Consider the following 17,537-nt stretch of genomic DNA (forward strand, 5'->3'; position numbering starts at 1 on the left):
CACAAAGAGAGAGAGAGAGAGATGGAGAGGGACGAACAAGGTTTTTGTGTCGGATGCGTGCGACAGAATTGAAGATTGTCGGCGAGAGAGAGAGAGAGAGAGAGAGAGAGAGAGAGAGAGAACAGGAGTCCGGGAGAGGGGGAGGTCGCGTTTTATCCATCAAAGACTGATATAAACCATGTTTCGATATAAACTTGCATTCTAATATTTAAATTGGAGAACATGTTGTCTACAATCCACACATGAATGGATATATGTGTATATCAAACAAGTTGATTAATTTGACTTTCAACATGTTCATGGAGTACTATAATACTGTACAACATGCTACTCTATGGAGGTGTTCAATTTGGGATTTAGTTCACTATTTTGACCTACTGAACGAGCTATTTCATTGAATCGAGATATTTCATTTTGGGTTTGATTCGCGTTTTGGACTGGGTCAACTATTTGTCATATAGTAAATCGCTAGCACCGAGCATGTAAAAACACATTACTCCCGAGCATCATCTCTCCATCTAAAAAAGAAGTGGCAAGCTAATATTTCAAAATTTGATTTGAATCGACTTGGTAAGGTAGACGTGGATGCTCGTTCTCCCAAAATTTGAACGAACCGTTAAACATCCTCTCTGCTCGGTGGAATTCGCCCGAGCAAATAAATGGGAGACGCAAAATTACCGTCCTATGTGGGACACGCATCAATTGGCCCGTTGTACATCGGGGGTAGGTCCGTAACTTCATCCAAGCGCGCCTTCTCCTCGGCCGAAATGACATGTGCCGAATAATTCATAAACCATGGTCGGCAAAACACGCTCTCCTCGCCCGAAATAGCTCGCGCCCACTATTTCAAAACACGCTCTCCTCGCCCGAAATCGCTCGCGCCCACTATAGTTCAAAACACGCCCTCCTCGCCCGAAATCGCTCCCACCCAGAGAAGCAAAGTTACTCTACTATCCCCGACCCTCAGTACACAGACCCAAGCCGAGAAGCCTATAGGCAAGGGTAGAGCTGTAACTCCCCCTCACATTTCAGACCAATGCGTCCGTAAGACATGGTTCCACTCCCCTCCCAATTTCCCCCGCCCGCCCCCATTCATACCTCGTGGGCGCCAAATCACCTTCTCCCCGGGAAGCTCCCTTCTCCCGAGCCGCGAAACCTCAGCCCCACCTCCATGGCGCCCCCACCGCACCAATTTCACAGCCGCCCTCCTACCTAATGCCGAAGACGTTGTCCATTTGCCATCGTGCACTGGGCCGTGCGCCTCTTACTCCGTGCTGCTGGTGCTGCCTCGACGATGGCCGCGTGAACCATACCGGAGCCGATTCACCCCCGCCGTTGTTCACGGCGTTGGAGCGGCTCCAACTTTGGATCCGTCCAGAGTCCTGGCGCTGCTTCGGCGTAGCCGTCGACCGTCGCGACATCGCTCTTTCCTTGCCGCCGGTCGCCACCGCAACCGCGCCGGCCTCACCGACTCGGCAGCTAGACCTCCCTACTTCACCATGCCGCCAGATAGGTCGCACCCTCATCTCAAATAACTTTATTTAGGCGTCAGTTGTCTGAACTTTTATTCTTGGCCAATCGATTTGCAATGGGAAGCAGCACCCCTCGAGGCGGCGGAGCTCCTAGGCTGCCGGTTGGCTGGTGTCTAACGTAAGGGTGCGGGGCCGCAAAGTTCGCTGCGGAAGCAGCACTTAGATGGCTATCTTTTAGAGTTGCGTGGGTTGAAGGTACTGCCGCCGCCGGATCTGGATGACGGGGAGTCTTTGTGGATTGGCCCGGGGGCGGCGCAACCACGGCAGTGCAGTGGGGCGGGGAGCGGGGTTTTGGCCGGGGCCACACACGGCGGAGGCAGGCTGCTCTGCCATTGGTCGCTGGCTCTTCGGGGAAGATTCCGAACAGTGTCAGCCGGGAGGCACAAGACGGTCAGCCATCCGGCGTAGATCGGACAGTACCAAAATAAAATAAAATCATGTGACCCCAATTTAGTCTTCAGTCAACAGACGTGTGACCACTCTCATACCTTGTTGTTGATCTCTTAGTGTATTTCTTCAGATCAAAGAGATATGTCATTCTTAACATTATGCATTATCTGCATCTTCAGACACACCATATTCCAACTCACCGCAGCTGCTCCAACAAGGGAAGCATACACCAGAAGGGAGCTATAGTCCCCACTCAACAGTTCCCTGCATCGAATGCGCGTGCCCGACATGCACAACCACAACAACTGCAGGGCCATCCACAAGTCCGCACATCATGCTCACTCCTATGGATGGCAGCCAGATAGGTTGTACCCTCATCTTACTTGTGTGCAACAATTATGGCTTTGTTATTCATCTAAGAATGGAAAATAGATCATCACATTTCACTATATATTCATGTTGATCTCTTACGGGTCTTGTTCGGGAGTTAACGTGGTTCCATAGTTCAGCTAAGATACTTGTTCCTTAGGTAACACTGTTCCATAGTTATCATCCATCAGCCAATGCTATCCCACAGGCTGGTGATTATAGTATTATACCACTTCTAGTATTTCCTATGTTGTTCTTTAATACTTTTGTGTGCCATCTAGTTAATCTCGAGTACAAACGATACATATTCTGTAGCTTTCATCTGTGTTCTCCCTTTAGTTTATGAGACCTGTTGCTGCTAGTTAACCCCAGTCCTACTATTTATGTCATCTCCTACAGGAACTCATTACATAAATCTAACTACTAGTTGTCTTCCATGCATGTCAGATATAATTGCACACACTGATATATCCACAAGAACCTCACGGAGAAATGTAAAGGCCAATAAACTTGATGTCAATGATACCCAATATGATGGAACATGTAAAGGCAGTTCTTCAGAAGACTTGCAGAAAGATGATGAATCCTCTTCACTCACAATGTCCTTGCTCTAACTTGGCATGTGATATGGGTACAACATGCATATAATGTCTTGGAGTGTATCTACTCTGTTACAATGCCATGTGCTTAGCATGCTGATCATGCTTGTAAATATGTCATGCCTTCCTGTTTTTCAGTACCTATTCCATTCATGATAACATGTTTTCAAATTTAAGTAATGTCATTCTACTCTATCGCAATGCCATCTGCTTAATTTGGACATCATGCTTCTGAATATCTTATGCATTGTTATTCATCAGTATGTACTTCATCTGTCTACCATACCATGTTTTTTATATTGAAGTGCTGTTCTAGTGCTCTGTTGCAATGCCATCTTATTTTCCCAATCATACACATGTATGTTGCCTTAGTTATTTCTGTATGTATTCCGCTAGCATACAGTTTTACATTCAACTATTGTTTTTTTCTATGTTGTCCTGTCGTATCCCTAGCTCTTACACCATACTCCCTCCGTCCGGATTACATGTTGCCGAAATGGATAAAAAAGGATGTATCTAGAACTAAAATACGCCTAGACCCATCCATTTTTTTCCGGATGGAGGGAATACATGTCAATATGTCATGCCTTTCTATTCTTCAGTACCTATTCCATCTCTCTGCTACCGCATGTTTTATAATTAAAGCACCATTCTTCTATACAAGTCATGCAAGGGGAAGACGACTATGTTAGAATCTGAAGGGTTACAAACAAGGCCTTTGCAAAAGATCCAAACGCCAGGAGATAATAAACCAACTCCAGTTTTTAAATATACTGCTCCAGCACAGAGAAACCCAACTCCTACTGATAATAAGCAGATTCCGGTGGCCAAAGAAGTAGTCCGCTCCAGTCCAGCAAAAATATGTCAACTCAACTCTAAGGAGCGTGTGCGTATCCTTGCATCATGAAATTTTATAGCATGCTGATCATATTTTCTACATGTTTCTTACCCATCTCTCTTTTAGAAAATAAGCTTAACAGATAGAAGAATTTCTGCACTGGTATCGTCTATGAGGAAAGATTCTTGCAGGAATTCTCTGTACTCCAATGCAGATGTAAGTACCTGTTGTATATCACTATATTTTTACATCGGCATGTATTTTGTTAATCGGCGTGAATCCAACCTTTATCTGATCTAAATTTAGTTGTAGCAAAATGTATGATTAAAGGCCACAATGTTGATTTTTGTAAGGAAAACTGCCTGGTAGTTTTGCATCCTGAGTGGCATGAGTGTACTATCTCATATCAGTGGGTTTGATTACTTTGGTTCTGTAGTGGGTTTTCAGTGTTTTTTTACTGTGTTGTCCTGTCGTATCCCTAGCTCTTATGTCATACTCCCTCCGCCCGGATTACATGTCGCAGAAATGGATCAAACTGGATGTATCTAGAACTAAAATACGCCTAGACCCATCCATTTATTTCCGGATGGAGGGAATACATGTCAATATGTCATGCCTTTCTATTCTTCAGTACCTATTCCATCTCTGCTATAGCATGTTTTATAATTGAAGCACCATTCTTCTATATAAGGCATGCAAGGGGAAGACGGCTATGTTAGAATATGAAGGGTTACAAACCAGGTCTTTGCAAAAGATCCATACGCCAGGAGATAATAAACCAACTCCATTTTTCATAGATACTGCTCCAGCACAAAGAAACCCAACTCCCACTGATAATAAGCAGATTCCAGTGGCCAAAGAACTAGTCCGCTCCAGTCCAGCAAAAGAATGTCAACTCCATTCTAAGAAGCGTGTGCGTATCCTCGCATCATGAAATTTTATAGCATTCTGATCATATTTTCTACATGTTTCTTACCCGTCTCTCTTTTAGAAAATAAGGTTAAACGATACAAGACTTCCTCAATTGGGATCGTATTCGAGGAAAATATCTTGCAGGAATTCTCTGTGCTCCAGTGCTGATGTAAGTACCTTTTGTATATCACTATATTTTTACGTCAGCATGTATTTTGTTAATCGGCCTGAATCTAACCTTTATCTGATCTAAAATTAGTTGTAGCAAAATGTTAAAGGAAAACTGCCTGGTAGTTTTGCGTACTGAGCTGCATGAATGTGCTATCACATATCGTGCACATTACTGAATTGTAGTGCTTCTCTGGTTGCCCATTCATTCATTGTGTCAATGTTGCTTTCGTATTACGTTACCTGGCTAATGATAGCTATGCCATATTGTGTTAATTTGGTGTAGGCTAGTTGCCCAAATGTTCGTTGTGTCAATGTTGCTTTCCTATTATCTGACTTGGCCAATGATAGCAATGCTAGTGTGTTAATTTTGTGCAGGCTGCTGAAGATAAGAAGACAAACTCTGAAAACAGCAAGGCAACCCCATTGTTTCTTTCCAGTAAATCTAGGCCAGGTAATATGGCAATAACTCATGATTAATTTGTTTGGTTCCCGTCCTAATTTATGTTATGATGCAGTGCTCAAGACACTCTCCACTATCAATAATACAAGCCTGCCAAAATCGCCATCTGAATCTGTTCAGTATCCTCCGTCTCGAATGCGACGGAATAAATGTATGTTTGTGAACCAATTAATGGCTGAAGCAATGATGTAAATGGTGGATGAATCAGAGGTGCAGAGTCGTGTGACACAACAACTGATCAATGTTTTCAGAGAAAGTGTGGCAAAGCAGCAAGAACTTGCCCACATGCTTATGGGCGTCATCTGTGCTGAGGTTGCAGATTGTGACGTTGTAGATGGTTAGGTTCTGCTCATTTATTTGCACTGGCATCAATCTTTGATTGCCCAGTGGATGTAATTTCCTATAATATATTCTGGATGTGCAACATTATTCCCTGTATGATGTACCTTTGCTCGTCGTAATGGGCTCAAATTATCTAATTTGGCCTAAAGACATGAACGAACTTTAGTGGGCCCATTAAGTTAATGGGCCGTTAATAGGCCGAAAGTTAATGGTCGGCCCTCTTACCTCCCGGGTCGTTAACAGGCCGACATCGAAGCGAGCAATAGGTGGCCCCAATTTATTTCACTGGTCATTACTAAGTTTGGGCTACATATGGCCCAACTATACTGTAGGCCTTTAGTAGGCCGAAAGAGACAGTGGGCTTGTATTGGACCATGAAGAGCATGGGCCGCGAAGAGGCCGAAAGTCAGGTCGTATTGTAAACGGCCCAACTGTGTTGTGGGCCTTTAGCAGGCCGAAAGAGAAACCGGGCTGGTACTGGACCATGAAGGGCATGGGCCGTAAAGAGGCCAAAACTAAGGTCCGACTACAAATGGCCCAACTCATTTATGGTCCGTTAACAGGCCGAAAGGCACACAGGGCCAAGAATTGGCCCAACACTTAAATGGGTCACTAAAAGGCCAAAACTCAGGTCTGACTACAATTGGCCCAACTAATTTATGGGCCGTCAACAGGCTGAAAGTGACACCAGGCTAGAAATTGGCCCAACACTTAAATGGGCCGCTAAAAGGCCGAAACTCATGTCTGACTACAAATGGCCCATCAGATTTATGGGCCATCAACAGGCTGAAAGACACACCGGGCTGGAAATTAGCCCAACATTTAAATGGGTCGCTAAAAGGCCGAAAGATGTACATCCTGAAAATTGGCCCAGCCATTAAATGGGCCGTTAACAAGCTGAAATCTCATCGGGCCGATATTGAGCCAAAATATATAGCGGGCTGTGAACTGGCTCGAACTGACGATGGGCTGCAATGGTGTCAAATCTTTAACGAGCCGAATTGGCACATCTATGGGCCGGCCTGCTAATTTTTACTGGGCCGGCCTTTTTCACCGGAATGGGCCACTGTTGGGCCGTGCCACGTGTCGACCTATCATAGGCGCCTCCTGTCCAATGAGTGGATGACATCTGTCCCAATGATGAGCCGACACGTGTTTCCTCTAGCCAATGATGATTTTACACGTGGAAAATCCCCATTGGTCGGGGTTGTTAACGGGTTATCAGATCCAAAACCCGACTCGATAGCTTAACAACATTCCGTTACGGTGGATGCCACATGTCGGTCACCCTTGACGAAAGCACTTCTGTGACGCGCGATTTATCGTCATGGAAGTGGACACTTCCGTGATGATAATTTTGGTAATGTCATGGAACACTTCTACGACAAGACAGGTATGACTATCTTGATTCTGTCATAAATTTGTCATGGATGTACATGCATGACAAAAAAGCGACCTACTGTGACAAACACGTATCATCACGGAAGTGTATTTTTTTTGTAGAGAGATCTTCGTGCGCACCCCAGAGTTTGAACCTCAAGGGATTGCCAGAACCCGTAATCCGACAAATCGTGCTCCGGCATCGTCAATAACCCCTTGGAAGTTGGTTTAGCAATTACTAAGGCGCGATGTCTCGCACGTTCGTAATCGAATCATCAAGGTCGACTCCCACAGAAAATGATAGCCACCATCTCATCGAAACATCGGGACACCTTCACCTCTATCAGTTTGTTTTCTTGCTGGATCTTTTTTTAGTGCAATCTTGTTGTTTGGTCATCATGACTCAAGCGAACACCAAGTTATGTGATTTCTCAAATACCAACAACAATGATTTTATCGGCACTCCGCTTGCTCCTCCCGCCACTAGTGCGGAGACTTGTGATATTAATACTGCTTTGCTGAATCTATTTATGAAAGACCAATTTTCTGGTACTCCTAATGAGGATATCGCGTCCCATCTAAATACCTTCGTGGAATTATGCGATATGCAAAAGAAAAAAGATATGGACAATGATGTGGTCAAGATGAAATTATTTTTTTGTTCTTTGCGTGAATCTGCAAAAAATTGGTTCTCTTCTTTTCCTTGCAATAGTATTGATTCTTGGAATAAGTGCAAAGATGCTTTTATCACTAAGTATTTTCCTCCCGCAAAAATTATTTCCCTTAGAACTCATATCATGAATTTCAAGCAACTTGAACATGAGCATGTTGCACAATATTGGAAAAGGATGAAAATGATGCTAAGGAATTGCCCAACTCATGGGTTAAATCTTTGGATGATCATACAAAAAATTTATGCGGGGTTGAATTTTGTTTCTCGTAATCTTTTAGATTCCGCCTCGGGTGGTACTTTTATAGAAATTAATTTGGGTGAAGCCACCAAATTGCTTGATAATATTATGGCAAATTATTCACAATGGCATACCGAAAGAGCTCCTACTAGTAAAAAAGTTAATTCAGTTGAAGAAATTTCTTCTTTGGGTGAAAAAGTTGATGCTCTTGTGAAATTGGTTGCTAGTATAATTGCTCCTATTGATCTTAATGATATTCCTTTGTCTACTTTGATTGAGAAAAATAGTGATGCCATAGATGTGAATTTTATCTCTCGAAATAATTTCAACAACAATGCTTATATAGGTAATTTTAATCCTAGGCCTTTTCCTAGTAATTCCTCTAATAATTATGGTAATTCCTATGGAAATCAATCTTCTAATAATAATAGGAACACCTCTGATCTTGAGAATAATATTAAATAATTTATCAACAATCAAAAAGTTTTCAACACTTCCATAGAAGAAAAGTTGAGTAAGATTGATGACTTGTCTAGAAGTGTTGATAGAATTGCTCATGATGTTGAAAATATCAAGATGAAATTTTATGTGCCTAAAGTAGATGAATCAATTAAATCTCTTTATGTTTGCATGAATGAAAGTAAGAAAAGAACCGCTATGCTTAGAGCTAAAAGAGAATTTTTAGAAAAATCATTTTCTAGTGATTTCTTTCATAAAAGTGATGAAGATCTTAAAATGATTGGTGTTTCTTCTATTTATTCCTTGTTTAGTAAAGTCAATATTGATGGAAAAGGGACTGGAGATGAGTCAACTTTAGGTAGAAGGCGTCCCAATATTTCGGAGGGTGAAAATCTTGTTGAGAAAATTGATGAAAGTGGGTTTGAAGAGGTCAAAACTTTAGCTAGTGATGTGCCCACTCTATTGGATTACAAAGACTTTAGTTATAATAGTTGCTCTTTGATTGATTGTATTTGTTTTTTGCAATCCATGATAAATTCACCCCATGCTTATGAACAAAATAAAGCTTTTACTAAACACATTGTTGATGCTATGATGAAAGATTTTGAAGAAAAATTGGAATTAGAAGTTTCAATTCCTAGAAAATTGCATGATGAATGGGAACATACTATCAAAGTCAAGATTAAAAATTATGAGTGTCTTGCTTTGTGTGACTTGGCTACTAGTGTTTCTACAATTCCAAAATCTTTATGTGATGTGCTTGGTCTTACTAATCTTGAAGAATGTTCTTTGAATTTGCACTTGGAAGATTCTACTATTAAAAAGCCTATGGGAAGAATTAATGATGTTCTTATTCTTGAAAATAGGAATTATGTGCCCATATATTTTATTGTTCTTGATATTGATTGCAATCCGTCTTGTCCAATTATTCTTGGTAAACCGTTTTTACGCACTATCGGTGTCGTCGTTGATATGAAAGAAGGCAACATTAAGTTCCAATTTTCTTTGAGGAAGGGTATGGAACACTTCCATAGAACTAGAATTAATCCACCTTATGAATCAATCATGAGGGCATCTTATGTATCTCGAACCAAAGATGACAAAACTTAGATCCTTGCTTTATGCCTAGCTAAGGGCATAAAACTATAGCGCTTGTTGGGAGGAAACACAATGAATAAATTTTATTTTTGCTTTTTTCTTCCTACTCTTGAGTGTTATCACAATTATGCTACTGTTATGATTGTGTTTTTTACGTTTTAATTAGTATTTGTGCGAAGTAAAGCCTTTAGGATCTTCATGGGTGATAGTTGTTTGATCTTGCTGAAAAAACAAAAACTTTTACACACACAAAATTAATTTTCATTTTTTACCAGGGAGTCGTAAAATATCCATTCCAATTGCAGTAGATCAATATATAAATTTCTCAGTACTTCCTGATTTTTCAGAATTTTTGGAGTTACAGAAGTATTCAAAATAGTCAGATTGCTACAGACTGTCCTGTTTTGACATATTCTGTTTTCTTTATGTTGTGTGCTTATTTTGATGGCTCTATGGTTTTCCTTGATGTGTTTTTCCATAGAAAAGTTGGAATACAGTAGATATAATATAAAAAAATATGAATTGGTTTGATATAGTACATACAGTAGTGATTTATTATTTTTATACTAACGAATCTCACGAAGGTTTTGTTGAGTTTTGTGTGATTGAAGTTTTTCAAGTTTTGGGTTATCTTATGATGGATGAAGGAAGGATGGAAGAGCCTAAGCTTGGGGATGCCCCGGCATCCCAAGCTATTATCCAAAAATGAGCAACCAACTAAGCTTGGGGATGCCCCTGAGTGGCATCCCCGTTTTCTTCCAACGACCATCGGTATTTTCCTCGAAACTATATTTTTATTCATCACATGATATGTGTTTTTCTTGGAGCGTCTTGTATTATATGAGTCTTTGCTTGTTTTTTTGTGTTTTAAGTCATCAATCCTTGCTGGACACACCTATTTGAAAGAACCAAAATTATGTCATGACTTGTTAGAATTGCTCTCTATGCTTCACTTAAATTTTTATGAGTTGTGGACTTCCTCTAGTGCTTCACTTATATCTTTTTGAGCACGGTGTGGTTTAGTATTTTTGAAGAAATGCTCTCCTGATTCACTTAGATATATTTGAGAGTTAGTAAAATTTTAAAGAAATTCTCTCTTGATTCACTTAAATTAATTTGAGAGAAAGAAAGAAATATTATTCTCATGATCTTCACTTGTATTTGTTGGAGCTTGTCAAAAGAAATACATGAAAATTAGTCCCAAAGTGATAGATATCCAAGAAAGATATAATAAAAACTTTCATGAAGATCATTGGACAAAATAAACTTGATTCTTAGTAATAGTTTTGAGATATGATGATGTGATATGTGAGTCATCTTGATGAGTAATTATGCTTTAGTAAGAATATTGGTGTTAAGGTTTGTGATTCTCTATGCAAGTACGAAAGTCAATAGTCATGCAATGAAATTATATCCTACTTATGGTACATTATTCGGTGTTATTTATGCTTAATGATTGCTTATGAGATTATCAGATTTTTAGTTGGTCGCTTCCCAATATTTTGCTAGCCTTCATTTTGCACTAAGTATGATCACTACTTGTGCATCCAATAACCTTTAACCCACTTTTGCCACATAAGTCCACTATATCTACCTATGTGGTATTCTTTTGCCGTTCTAAGAAAATTTGCATGTGCCATCTCTAATTTTCAAAATAAACTTCTCTTTTGTGTGTTTGTTTCGCTCGCGGAGCGGTGAGGGGTGGCTAACATTTTCCATGCTAGATGTGTTATTCTCAAGATGAGTGTTTATTCACTTATGATTGCATGATAGTAAGGCAAAGGTATAAGGGATGCCTAGTCCCGAGATGCAAAAAATTGAATTTGATTTATGTTGTCAAGTAATAAATTCCTTGGAGAGTGTTGGTATGGAGGGCAACCGTGGATACGGCTAGCCATGGAAAGTGAAAGTATGGTGGAAAAAGGAATAAACATTATTTTCTATTTGGGAACTACCTATGATATATCTATGCATGGAAAGTATTGGGAACTCTAAGTCATTTTCATTGGTGGGATGGATACACCTCTCAAAATGTTTTATCTCCAAGTTTTTCGCTTTTAGCTCTCGCACCTCTACAAATACCTACTTCCCTCTATGAAGGGCCTTTCTTTTACTTTATGCAATTTTTATTTTGAGTCACCATCGTCTCTTATAGAAGCAACAACTAGGAGTCAATATGATCGTACTTAAGTATTGGGTGTAGCTAATATTCGAGTGTGTTTCATGAATGGATCAATGTTTGAGCATGATCGGCTAGGGATAACTTATTTTAGCGTTGATATTTTGAAAGACATGGTTGCTTGTTGATATGCTTGAGTATCTAAATTATCATGTCAAAACTAGACTATTGCTTTGAACAACTAAAAGTCCAATTGTCCATGCTATATAGAAAATAATATGATATGGCATGATAGGCAGCATTCCACATCAAAAATTCTGTTTTCATCACTTACATACTCAAGGACGAGTAGGAGTTAAGCTTGGGGATGCTGATACGTCTCCAATGTATGTATAATTTTTGATTGTTCCATGTTGTTATATTATCAATCTTGGATGTTTTATAATCATTTTATATCATTTTTTGGTACTAACCTATTGACATAGTGCCAAGTGTCTGTTCCTGTTTTTTCCGTGTTTTTTACATTGCTGAAAATCAATAGCAGACAGAGTCCAAATGCCACGGAACTTTACGGAGAATGTTTATGGGCCAGAAGGAACACAACGGGCCGTGGCTGCTCCTAGGGGGTTCCTCGAGGGGGGCACAACCCACCAGGGCACGCCATGAGACCCAGGCGCACACAGGTGGGTTGTGCCCACGTCAGGTGCCCCCCGGACTGCCTCTTTGCTCTATAAATACCCCAAAAATCGCAGAACCCTAGGGGAGTAGACGAAATATTCATCCAGCAGTCATAGAGTCCGGAACCACCAGATCCAATCTAGACACCATCTCGGATGGGGTTCACCACCTCCATTGGTGCCTCTACGATCATGCGTGAGTAGTTCTTTGTTGATCTTTGGGTCCATAGTTAGTAGCTAGATGGCTTCATCTCTCTCTCTCTCTCTCTCTCTTGATTCTCAATATAATGGTCTCTTGGAGATCCATATGATGTAACTCTTTTGTGGTGTGTTTGTTGGGATCCAATGAACTTTGAGTTTATGATCAGATCTATCTTTTTATATCCATGAAAGTTATTAGAGTTTCTTTTATCTCTTATCTGCATGAGTGCTCATAGCCTCGTATTTCTTCTCCGATATTTGGGTTTCGTTTGGCCAACTTGATCTATTTATCTTGCAATGGGAAGAGGTGCTTTGTAGTGAGTTTGACCTTATGATGCTTGATCCTAGTGACAGAAAGGGGCATGACACGTATGTATCATTGCTACTAAGGATAAAATGATGGGGTCTATCTCTACATAGATAGATCTTGTCTACATCATGTCATCGTTCTTCTTGCATTACTCTGTTTCTCCATGAACTTAATACACTAGATGCATGCTGGATAGCGGTTGATGTGTGGAGTAATAGTAGTAGATGCAGGCAAGAGTTGGTCTACTAGTCTTGGACGTGATGCCTCTATAATGATCATTTCCTTGATATCGTCATAATTATTTGAAGTTCTATCAATTGCCCAACAGTAATTTGTTTACTCACCGTTTGCTATTTTTCTCGGGAGAAGCCACTAGTGAAACCTACGGCCCCCAGGTCTTCTTTTTCATATATTTCCCTTTGCGATCTATTTTTATTTGCTTATATTTTCAAATCTATTAATCCAAAAACCCAAAAATACCTTGCTGCAATTTATTTTATCTGGCGTTCGATCTATCATTATTTACAACTTTCTCCCATCAACACACCAATTTCTGGCACCGTTACCTGAAAGGGATTGACAACCCCTTTAACACGTTGGGTTGCGAGTATCTGTTATTTGTGTGCAGGGGCTGTTTACGTTGTGTTGCTTGGTTCTCCTACTAGTTCAATAACTTTGGTTTCATATCTGAGGGAAATACCTACCGCCGCTGTGCTGCATCATCCCTTCCTCTTTGGGAAATACTGACGTAGCTTCAAGCGACATCAATGCTTAATGCTCGTTTATGATCATTTTTGTTTCATGGTTGGTTGCTTCTCAATCTATTTGCTAGCCTTTCCTCGTACTAAGTGGGAATACTACTTGTGCATCCAACTCCCTAAACCAAGTTGTGCCAAATGAGTCCACCATATCTTCCTATATGTAGTATTTCCATGTCGTTCCAAGTAAATTTGTATGTGCCAACTCTAATTTTCAAAATGAATTTCCTTTTTGTGTGCCCGTGCCGCTCATGAAGCGGCAGGGGTGGCCAATATTTTCCATGCTATATATTTTATTCTCACGATGAGTGTTTATTCACTTGTCATTGCAAGAGAGTGGCAGGTAATAGGGATGCCCAGTTCCGAAATGAAAGAGAAGTTGAATTTATGTTGTCAAATAATTTCCTTGGAAAGTGTTAGTATGGAAGGCACCCATGGATACGGCTAGCCATGGATTGTGAAAGAATGGTGGAAAAGGGAATAAACTCTATTTTATGTTTGGGAACCGCCTATGATTTATCTACCATGGAAAGTATTGGGATTTCTCGGCCGTTGACAGGAAAAGCATGCCTCTCAAAACAGTTTTATCTCTCAATTTAAGCTTTTAGCTCTTGCACCTCTAAAAATCTCTACTTCCCTCTGCGAAGGGCCTATCTATTTACTTTTCTATAATTTTTAATTTTATTCAGTCTCCATCTTCTCTTATAAAGCACCAACTGCTCGGTTTCGTTGAAGCTGGGCACTCATGGCAAGCTAGCCGCTGTGACCTCCCCAAGCGACAGCGACAGCTCGTGCTGCTGACCGCACGGAAGGTGCCATCCCCATGGTGCAGTCCCTGCCACGACAACCAGCGCGAGCACAACAGAATCAAGACCCGACAACATCTCGATGGCCTCTTCTGACCCTCGAGCACGTCCAGGCCAACAGCGAACCCCGGAGGATAGGCGGAGAGGAGACACGCGTGTCGTCGTCGATAAACACCGTGACGACCTCCATAGGACAGATGGGTGCATCGGCCCTGACGTTGACGAGCCCACACTCAGTATTGGCGGGTGCCTCCCTTTCGAGGTTGGCTGCCCTGCCTTTACTCGTGAGATGCGTCAAGTCCGTTGGCCGTCCGTTTGCACGTTCAAGCCAGAGATACCCGAGAAGTACGATAGGATATTAAACCCGACAGAGTTCCTGAGTATCTACACCATCATTGTTCAGGCTACCGGGGGAAGAGATGAGAGGGTGTTTGCAACTACTTCCCTTTGGCCCTCAAGTTGAATGTGAGGTCTTGGCTGATGCACCTACCGGAGAACTCCATTTCGTCATGGGTGACCTGTGCCACGAGTTCATTGGCGCCTTTAGGGACGGCCATCAAGAACTCGGTGGGCCCAGTGACTTGCAGCTTCTCCAACAGAAGGAAGGAGAAACCCTCCGTAAGTATCTACAGAGATTCAGCAAAGTTCATCGAAATATCACAAATATCCATCCGGCAGCCTTAATAGCTGCCTTCCAGTCCAATGTGCGCAGCCATCGTATTCGTTCCAAGATGAATGTATGGTTGCCGAAGACTATGAAGGAGCTTTACACTCTGGTAGATAAGTGTGCTCGGATGGAGGAAGGAAGGAAGTTTCCTGGAGAGGAAGATTGCAACAATGTTGATTCAGAGGATGAGGATGAATCAACTACTCAGAAGAAGAGCAAGAAGCACAGTAAGAAGCGGAGTGATGACTGTTGAAGGATCGGGTATGCCTAGTACTGGCAATAAGGCCAAAGCTGAGCCCCCCCAGCAAGGAAGCTTCCATGTGCACTGACTACCGGGAAGCCACTGTTGGCGAGAAAGCTGGGAAAGGTGATGGACTGTACTGCAAGATTCATCTGACCAAGGGCCACGACCTTCAAGAGTGTTATCAGGTTGAGCAGCTTGTCAAGAAACAAAGAGCAGAGTATGAGAAGCGTGATTAGGAAAAAGGGTCAGAATGTTGCTGGCGGTAAGGGCCGAGGCGGTGAAGTAAATCGCCCTGGCAAATCCATTCGTAACCAAGGAAAGCCCGCCAACGGTCGAGAGAAGGAAACCTGTGATGTTGAGAGTGATGGAGGGGATGAAGAGGAAACCAGTGAGCAGGAGTTTCAGAAGGCCATGGACGCCCTATGCATTGACGGAGGTGCATCTCTGCACACTTGTCACTGCCAGCTCAAACGGTGGGCACGTGAAGTCAATGCCGTGGAACTAGTGCCACAGGCCCGGAAGCCACTCAAATGGTCCAGTACGCCCAACATCTTTGACGAGGAAGACCATCCTAGCCGTACCACTATGTTAGGGTCTTTTCCATTGTTGGTATCCCCAACAATTCGTAACCTCAAGGTCACAACGATGTTGGTGGACGGTGGGGCCGGGTTGAATCTGATCTCCCTAGCAGTTGTCAGCAGACTTCAGATATCAGAGGAAGAGCTAGAGGTTACCGGCACATTTCAAGGAGTTAATCTCAGCAGGAGCCATCCTAAGGGAAAGTTTGTGTCACCTATAACCTTTGGGGGAGAACTGACTACCAGAATGAGAATATTGTGTTTGATGTGGTTGATCTCCCCTACCGTACAATGGGATTCTTGGACGCCCGGCCTTGGCTAAGTTCATGGCGCCATCCTACTATGCCTACAACACCTTGAAGATGCATGTGCCACTAGGAGTCATCACCATCCCATCAGATGAGAAGGATGCAATTATTTGTGTGGACAAGATGTACCGGGACACGGTTGCGGCAGATGCAGCGGCAGCAACACTTCCCGCCAAGGAAAGTAAAGGAAAGAAGAGGGGTTGTAGGAGATCTGGTAAAGAGTCCGGGAAGCGTGCCCCCACGGAGTGCACGACACCCGTTCACGATGTGCCGGAGTGTTCTAACAGCAAGAGATCCAAAGTTGCTACACCCCAAGTGAAGAAGGTCCCGGCAGGGCTAGCTTGGATTGATGGTACTTCCACTATCAGCGCCACCCTCAACGACAAATAGGAAAGCGCACTCATTGCCTTCCTGCGGGAGAATATGGATGTGTTTGCCTGACAACCATCTGATATCCCCGGTGTTACCAGGGAGGTAATCGAGCACCACCTTACTGTCTGCCCACATACCCGACTTGTCAAGAAGAAAGTCCCAAAGCAGGCCTTGGAGAGGCAACAGTTCATTGCAGAGGAGATTAAGAAACTTGAGGCAGCAGGTTTGGTCAGAGGAGTGTTCCATTCGACGTGGTTGGAAAATCCAGTAGTAGTCCGGAATGCTAACGGGAAGTGGAGGCTTTGCATAGATTTCACAGATCTCTACAAGGCTTGCCCGAAAGACCCATTTCCCTTGTCGCGTATCGACCAGATTGTGGATTCCACTTCAGGTTGTGATTTGCTCTCCTTTGTGGAGTGCCGGGTACACATTTATAGAGATCCAGATTGGTTTTGAGCCACAGTTGCATAGAAACATAGAAGCCTATATGGATGATATTGTGGTCAAAACCAAGGATAGTGCCACCCTTATCCAGGATTCGGAGGAGACATTTAATAATCTGCGCAAGATCAATCTGAAGCTCAACCCGGAGAAGTGTGTATTTGGTGTTCCCTCCGACAAGTTGCTTGGGTTCTTTGTATCCCATCACGGGACCAAAGCCAACCCCGACAAGATCAAGGCCATCGAGCAAATCCAAGTGCCAAGGATAGTTAAGGATGTGAGGCGTCTCTCAAGATGTGTGGTCGCACTAAGTAGATTCATCTCCAAGTCTGCCGAGCATGCCCTGCCGTTCTTCAATTTTTTTGAAGAAGGCCTGTCCTATGAAGTGGACCCCGGAAGCAAATGCAGCTTTGCAAGAGTTAAAGGCCTACTTGTCCTCTGTGCCTACCTTGGTTGCTCCCAAACCCCAGGAGCCATTGCTGCTATACCTAGCGGCAACCAATCAAGTGGTCAATGCAGCCTTGGTAGCAAAGTGAGAAGTGGATGAGGCAGAAAGTGAGCAGAGACCGGTAGAATTAGAGAAGGATCAGGCTTG

This window comes from Triticum aestivum, chromosome 5A (genome assembly GCF_018294505.1).
Source record: "Triticum aestivum cultivar Chinese Spring chromosome 5A, IWGSC CS RefSeq v2.1, whole genome shotgun sequence".
In the NCBI taxonomy this organism is placed as follows: domain Eukaryota; kingdom Viridiplantae; phylum Streptophyta; class Magnoliopsida; order Poales; family Poaceae; genus Triticum; species Triticum aestivum.